The 8,131-nt window shown below is 35.5% G+C and overlaps 1 pseudogene; it reads left to right on the top strand.

Moving 5' to 3' along the window:
- The first annotated feature begins 72 nt into the window (after positions 1-72).
- LOC107557366 (rho GTPase-activating protein 27-like) overlaps positions 73-8,131 on the top strand; it is a 36,836-nt pseudogene continuing 28,777 nt past the window's right edge.

Below are 8,131 nucleotides of genomic sequence, written 5' to 3'. Positions count from 1 at the left end.
TGCTCTTTTTCTAGTTGCATCTTTAGATTTTAATTACGACTCAACCAGAAACAAACAGAGATGCTAGTTTGTTACTGAAGTGAATTATTCCCAGTGCTCAGAGAAAAGAAGGGAGTCGAGGGGTTATTCTGTTCTCTGATGGTAAGTTCATCTCACTGTTTAAATCGCTGCGCTTAGAATCTGTGCCACACTTTGTCCAGATGTGCATGTATTATTGGTTTGTTATGAACAACTGTCAACAGTTGTTCATAAAGTTATATTTCGTTTTTTTTTTTTTGCTATCTGTATGTTGCTGCAGTAATCAGGAACTGATCATAACACTGGCAAATGAGACTTCCAGCAACATAATGACTAAAGAAAAGGGCATTTACCATGTTTTTTTGTTTGTTATATATATATATACTGATACAACCATGTTTTTTTGTTTGTTTTTTGCTTTGTTTTATTTTATATTGCTTTGCTGCTTTTTGTTTTTCTTTTCTTTTTGTTTTATGGCTGTTTTTTGTTTTACTTTTCTTTGCTTTACTTTTTGTTTTGATGTGTTTTATGTCGATTTATGCTGCTTTGCTTTTTTTTTATGCTGTTTTGCTTTTAGTTTTTAAAGTTATCAAATAAAAATTAAGATTTAAAAAGATTAAGACATTAGCAAAAGGTTCATATCATTAAAAGTATACTAATATGTCATTGTTTTTATGGCTTGTGTGTGTGAGATACATAATTTATACTGCGTGTATACACTGAAAATGGTGTAGAAACCATTTTCACTGAGAAATTGTTAGAAAATAAAAAATCAGCAAGTAGCACACTGAATTAAACATGACATTTTAAAGTAGAAAGACTGAAATGGTGTTTTCTTGTAAAAAAATGTTTTTTTTAAATCACTTTTAACAATGTAGATGTGTATATATTGACTCTGTCCTGTACATGTTATGTACACACACATCATTTATTTATTTACATTATATAATATATTGTGAGACATGTAGGTTTTGAATGGAATAATTCATTGTTCGGCCGTCTTGAGTACACTGTCAAACCAGTTGCTGGATGCAGTGAAGACTCCTGAATGTGATCAGGAGTGGTTCGGACACATTTTTTCTTGACATTAGAGGCGTTAACTGACTGCAGTTCATTCCATGCAGGCACAGCAGATGATGGCTGTACTTAAAACACACACTCATTCACGTCTTTGTCAGCAGCTGCTGGTGTGGCAGTATTTATTAATCAATCAGTTATCTCAGAAACATCCAATGGTCTGCTTTACATATTAAGTAATTAGTATTTTGCAACAACCTCAATGAAACCGAGATTGCAGTTTGCTCGTAGCATGATGCATGTTTTCCTGTTTTACCAGTTGATGTTTCCCCTATTTTGGTGTCGTCTCTTCTGTGTAGGTTTGGGGTTAGTGCAACGTTCCTCTGCAAAATACACTCACTTCCTGTAGCCACTATTATGCAGTAGAGCCATCTGTCGCTCTATATTTACATGCTTTTAGCATATCTGATTGCCACTAGTGTTAAACTACTTTGAAAACTACTTTAAAAGCATAATTTAAAGTAATACACTAATTTATAGTACAACACGGTGTAGTAGTTTCTCATTTGCTCTGCACTACAAGTCACAAACAAAATGTAACTTCCTGCCTTAAAGGTAAATATCTTAAAAAAAAAATATATATATATATATATATATATATATATATATAGTGTGTGTGTCTTTCTCCGACGTACCTGTGGTTCCTCTGGTTTGTCTGCATTCCTCTGTTTCACAAATATTTTGTGTTGTGAATATGATTGTCCCACCCCACATTTGTACACCAATAAACAATATATTTTACCATAGACTTCTTATAAATATAAATAAGTAGATTTCAGGTTGAATACTCCGAAAGAGCCCTTATTTTCTTGCTTTTTTATTCTAAATGTGCACTACTAATTAGTGACGCACTGACTTAATATACAGTACATATACATATTATCTATGGCTAATAATAATCTCAAACTAGAATGTTACATTTTCTTGATGCTAGGATGTTGTGGGTGGTTGCTAGGGCATTGATATGTGGTTGCTAATGTATCCGGAGTTGTTACTAGGGTGTTTTGGGTAGTTGCTAGGTGGTCACTTAGTGGCATAAGCTAAAAGAGCACCCTGAGTCTCTTTATGTTTTGATTTGTTTTTGTATTTGTTTTCTTTTATATTCTTATCCCTTTCGCCTGTATGTAAATATTAGTTTTTTTTAATTCTGTTATATATGTATATATATGTGTGTGTGTGTGTGTGTATTTTGTATTCTTTAATATTCTTATCCCTATAGTAAGTCTGTACTTTTGTTTTTTTTTTGTCTGGACTTTAGATTGGAGTTATTTCAAACAAATTACCTATAGTTTTTTTTCTCCTTTATCTTCAGATCTCATGATGACTGTATACGAACCCTGATTTCCCGTTTGCACTGAACACCAGCCACATAACAGGTTTGGGATCAGCAGAAGTGGGCCACTATGTCACTTTCACAGCAGGTTCTGGTGAATTATGAATACAAATACACTGCTCGAGACGGCAGAGAGGTGTCCATCAAACCCAACGAGCACTACATCCTAGTAGCCAAGACCAATGAAACCTGGTGGCACGTTAGGAGGGATGGGACTGACAAGCCTTTTTTCATCCCAGCAACCTATGTGACCGAACTCCTACCTGAGACCAACCAAACTTCACTGGACCCTTCTGTAGAGTTTAGTGGAAGTGAATCCCTCAAGTCTAACTCCGAGACAGCTCCTGATAGTCTTCCCACCATCATTGAGCCCGCTGAGGTCACGCTTCGAGTCCCAGCCTCTATAAAACGAGACACGGAGAAAGACGGTCATAGAATATCAACATATATTATTCCAAAGGAATTCTTTGAACTGAAGGGTTTGGATCCAGATCCCATAAAGACTGAAGCAGAGGCCGGTCCTGTGCCTGAACACACAGATCAAGAAAAGTCTTCCAAGCCAGCTTCCCCAACTAATGGGGAAACACCACCCTCTATCTTACTGAAGCTTCTCCATACAGTCAACACACCTCAATCCCCAGAACTGGAGATCAAATCAACCGTAAATGCAACAGAAAGGCCTCGGGTGGACACAAAGGCCCTGGATCAAGATATTCAGATGCTCAATAGAGCTGGCTGGGGTGACGTCTGGAGCCCCATGAATAAAGACAAGAATGTGTATGAGAGTTTGGATACAATGAGAGAACCAGAATCCTCAAAAGCCGAAGATAATGTGACTGTAAACCCTGTCACTCCAGATAAGAATATGGTAAGTAGTACTTCATGTGCAAAGTAAAGTTACACAATTTCTGTTCTGTTCTCCAAATACTTTTGTGACAACAGTGAGCAGTGTTCTCTCTTGGCAAATGGTAAGATATAGCCTGTTCATTCATTGTAAACATTTTTACGAATGTCGACCCTGCATACTTTAGTATATCCAAGAATATACTAATGATTTGGTTCACTTCAAATTTGAACTGCAGTTTAGCTGCTTTCCTCGACCACACGGGGGCGCTGTCTACAAATTAGCATGAGGGCCTACCAAAACAAAACCATAGGAAAGTTATATCTGTCTTAGGTGTCAAAAAAAAAAGACAAGAAAGAAAAACAATATATATATGATATTAATAATAATTAATTAAAGAAATCTAGGTCAAACTGATAATATAGCTGTAATTGTCAGTTTAGAACTTTGGCTGTCCTTAAAATTTGGTGTGGCTATAACCAGTGGCTGCATCAACGATTGATGGATTTAAAAATAGTAATAACTTTATGCTGTATAACAATGTTTACTTCAATCAAAGCTAGTAAGGAGCTAAACAGCAGCTAAATATATTATTGTCCTTTCCACATTTCAGTGCATTAGATCAAATCAAAAAGTAATCAATTATATGTACAAGAATGGTTGTTTTAATGCCTCTGCAATGTAAGCATCATAAAGTATGTATAGAGCATACATTATTGTGGTAAGCCTACTATATACATATTAGACTAGGGGCATCTTACCCCAAGGGCCTTATTTGGTCTGGTACAAATTGAAATACAGACACAACAACATTTGATATTTAACAGAGCACAAAGTTGTATATTTTCTAGTATTTTACCCCATCCCAGCAAACAAAAATATATTGTAAGAGCGTTTTGCTATCGTTATTGAAACGTTATTTTTCAATATTCTCTGAACGTTCAGTTTTGTTTTTTTGTTTTTTACCTTTTAAAAACGATATTTTATATGAACATTCAATTCAAGTTTATTTGTATCGTTGCAAAGCAACTTTACAGCAAATTAAGTTTCTGCAATATTTAGTGGTAGCTTATCAGTGGTGACTGTCAGTTAATTAAAGACGTGAACAGGAATATGTGTTCCTGTGGCTCGGTGGTAGAGCATTGAGGTAGCAGCGCAAAAGGTCATGGGTTCAATTCCTAGAGAACACACATACTGGTAAAAAAAAAAAATGTATAGCCTGAATGCACTGTAAGTCGCTTTGGATAAAAGCGTCTGCTCAATGCATAAATGTAAATCAATTGAAGATGTATTCAAACAGACGATGAACACTATTAACAGTGATTTTATCATTTTTTATTTTTATCAATATGGAATGTCACTTTTTGGGATCTTACCCTACTGATGAGCATTCATTACGCTACTTTCCTGGATGGTTCACGCACGTTAGTTTGTAATTTAACTACGTTTTTAAAGAAATTATCAACGTTTTGAAAGAATTCAAATTCATTTTTGGTGCCCCTAAAACAACTAAACGTATGTTTTGTAATATGCTTGTTACATGTAAACATTTAGCTTGTGAATGAAGAGGCAGACTGTGAAGAGTCAAACAACCCCGAACCCTAATAATTCGCTTTCTAATGTGGACAAAAATGAATTCTGGCATAGCTGTTATAGTTCTACGTTTGAAGAGAATGTATATTTATTGGCGACGTTTCGACCCTGATCAAACGCCCAGTCAGACTGCATTTCTGGAGCACCCTGCCAAGTGATCTGCATGTCAATGGTTTGCCCCTCACCGGCAAAGAACCGGCTTCTCCATCCGTTTTATCTGCCACACCGGTCGCGAGACGCTCTATAGGCTACGGTGCGTATGGAAAACTTTTATTAGTAAACTAGAGTTAGTACAGAGTTTATAAGTAGCATACTTCATTATTTTTGAGAGATTTGAAACGTGCTGGATCTAAATATAAGCCTGCTAATTTGACTGTGTATGGGGGAAGGGGTTTTCAAGCATACTACCAGAGTCAAATGAAGAGCACAACAGGTTAGGTGAGTTGCTGCCGGGTGCCGTAGTGAGTGTGAGTGGCACTGTAGGGAGGTACAGTACCAGGCTTTTGCAACCACTCCCACAAACACACCTGTTTCCCTGCAGGAGGGACGATTAAAGCACGTCAGCATTAAAAAAGATGGATTATAAGCAGTGGTTGGAATATCATTTGCAGCTTTTTGTAATCTAAGCGTTTGGAGACGGAACGGTTTCACCTGTGCAAACAACTGCTGTAACGCTATGACAGAATGATCCTGCACTTCCTGTTGGGAGGGATGCGGTGAGCTATCTGACAGATCAAACTTGCGATTTCTACTTACAGAATTTGAAATGCATAAAATGAGTGATATCTTGATAATACGAAAGATAATATCAAGATTACATTAGCACGACCCTGCTTAAAATTGAAATGCATCCCACTTGGATGCAAATCTTCTGTTACGCCTTCTATTATGTTTTATTGTGTATTATGTTCATTTCTTAAAAGTCATTTTAATATTTTTGGGCTTAAACAGAAGGTTCCAGGTGGTGTAACTTTCCTGAGATTATAAGAACGAAAAGTAAATAAATAAATAAATTGCAGAATCAAAATAATAATAATTGGCAGAAATTTTTTTTTTTATATTTTCTGACTATGTAAAAATAAGTGATAAAGTGATTATCCTAAAACATAGCAAAAACTCTGTTCAAACTCCACTCAGCAAAGCGATCACAATCTTAAAACAGTGTGCATACTACATTTATGCAACTGTAATACTTGTGCAATTACAACATTTTCAAAGTGTTATAAAATAACTATTAAATAGGTTAAAACTATTTCAGCAGAGCAAAAGGTTACCAATTAACTGTTAACTAGTGTGTGTGTGTGCGCCTGTAGTGTTTATATTGTTGTGGCTGTTGCTCTGTGCTGATGTGCTCATTAATGTCTTTGCGCTTCCTTTAGTAATTAGGACGGAACTTTATAGGTGGGGAGTTTAATTTTAGCACAGTGGTACACTGATGCAATTTTCCACAACATTTACTAATGTGAACGTTTGTTTGAAACCAGGGACGTGCACCGACATTTTGAGGGGCAGGGGCTCAAGTGGAAAAAAGGGCACTTCTCATATTTATTTACATTTTTTTCTAAACAAAACATTAAATATATTAGGGGTGTGCGATATTGACAAATAACATATCTCAATATTTTCTGGGATTTTATCGATAGCAATAATTAGACGATATTTTGCTGAGTGTTTTATTGCGCTGATATCTTAAGGACTGTCCGTGGGCAGCTGACTCCTAAAGTTTTTGATATTCTGCATGTTCTGTGGGGTGTTCAGTTCACAGCAGTGATAGCAATTCATCTTTTCCAATAAGTTTAAATAGATTTTTTACCTTTTATGGGCATTTTTACCTTCATAAAGCCATGTTTTCTAAAAGTGTGAATCATCTTTTCAGTCAAATTCCTAAATTGAACCAGTCAATTAGAATAAGTCATTTGGGCTGTTACCAAGCAAATGAAATCAATATTGACAAAACTAATCAATAAAGAGAAAAGACAGAAGCTGCATTAGAAGTGGAATTTAGATGCATTTACATACTGTATTGTGAATGGACATGAATGCATTTAACCTGCAGTTACAAATGCATTAATACTGTTTTGATATTTTAAACATAAAACATTGAATACTGATATTTGAAAAAAAATGAAGATACTTTAAATGTAAAATTAAAACAGTTAATAAGTGAGTCATTGCGACTGAACCGAATCATTTAAACGGTTGATTCATTCAGGAACAAAACAGTGTCATGTTGCTCAAAGATGCAAATTGGAATTATATTTGTTGGTGAAATAGAGCAAAAGCTGTCAATATTGTGTCTTAATATTACATTCTTGTTTATTGAACTGCTATATAAAATCAATATCACATTTGTAATCATGCTGCTTTTTGGTGATGAAGTGACATTTAGATGTCACACTGTTTAATGCAGCTCAGAGGGACATGGAGTGCTTTAACCTGCAGTTACAAATGCATAGATAATGTTTTGATATTGTAAACAAAAAACGTTGAATACTGACATTTGACATTATTTTAAAAATATAAATGTGAAATTTAAACCACCAGTAGATGGCAGCAAGTCGCTGTTAGAGTCATTGCGATTGAACCGAATCATTTAAAGGTTGATTCATTCAGAAACGAAACACCGTCATGTTTTTGTTTATTGAACTGTATATTAATATCACATAATTTTAACATCACATTTGAAATCATGTTGATTTTTGGAGAAATGAAACGACTGATATATAAATGATATTTATATAAACTATATAAAATTACATACATTTATATATTTTCGCCCCCCATATCTTGAATTTTATGATCATTCTAAATGCATTTTAATAAACTGAATCATGCAGTGAAAGAAGGCACACTAGTCTAACCTACTAGACTTCCTATTGCCTTAGCTAAACTTTAGCTAACGGACATGGTAGCTCTCTCATGAGTCATGGATGTTAGCAAGACAAATTAACTATGTTTGCCTTTTGTCTTCTGGATAATTAGCTGTAAATTCGAGGCACTGGTAGCTTAGTCTTTTGTTCATCACCACTCACCTCCACAGCAAGACAGATGCAACTGGAAAGGGAGGGAGGGCTTCACTTCTGCGGCTCTCTGTCTGTCTGTGATGCGCATGTGCTGATCAATGTGTGCTACACTGCTGTGCTGCGCGGAGACGCAAAGGGGAGAAAGGCATCGGAACTCGACAGAGTCTCAACATTTCGCTACCCAACCTGATATTTTGATTTTTTATTTATTTGACAGGGAAAGCTGTGCGTAAACAGAAATAT

Source organism: Sinocyclocheilus grahami, unplaced genomic scaffold (assembly GCF_001515645.1).
Source record: "Sinocyclocheilus grahami isolate Dianchi unplaced genomic scaffold, SAMN03320097.WGS_v1.1 scaffold599.1, whole genome shotgun sequence".
Classification (NCBI taxonomy): domain Eukaryota; kingdom Metazoa; phylum Chordata; class Actinopteri; order Cypriniformes; family Cyprinidae; genus Sinocyclocheilus; species Sinocyclocheilus grahami.
This window is presented reverse-complemented; position numbering and strand designations above follow the sequence as displayed.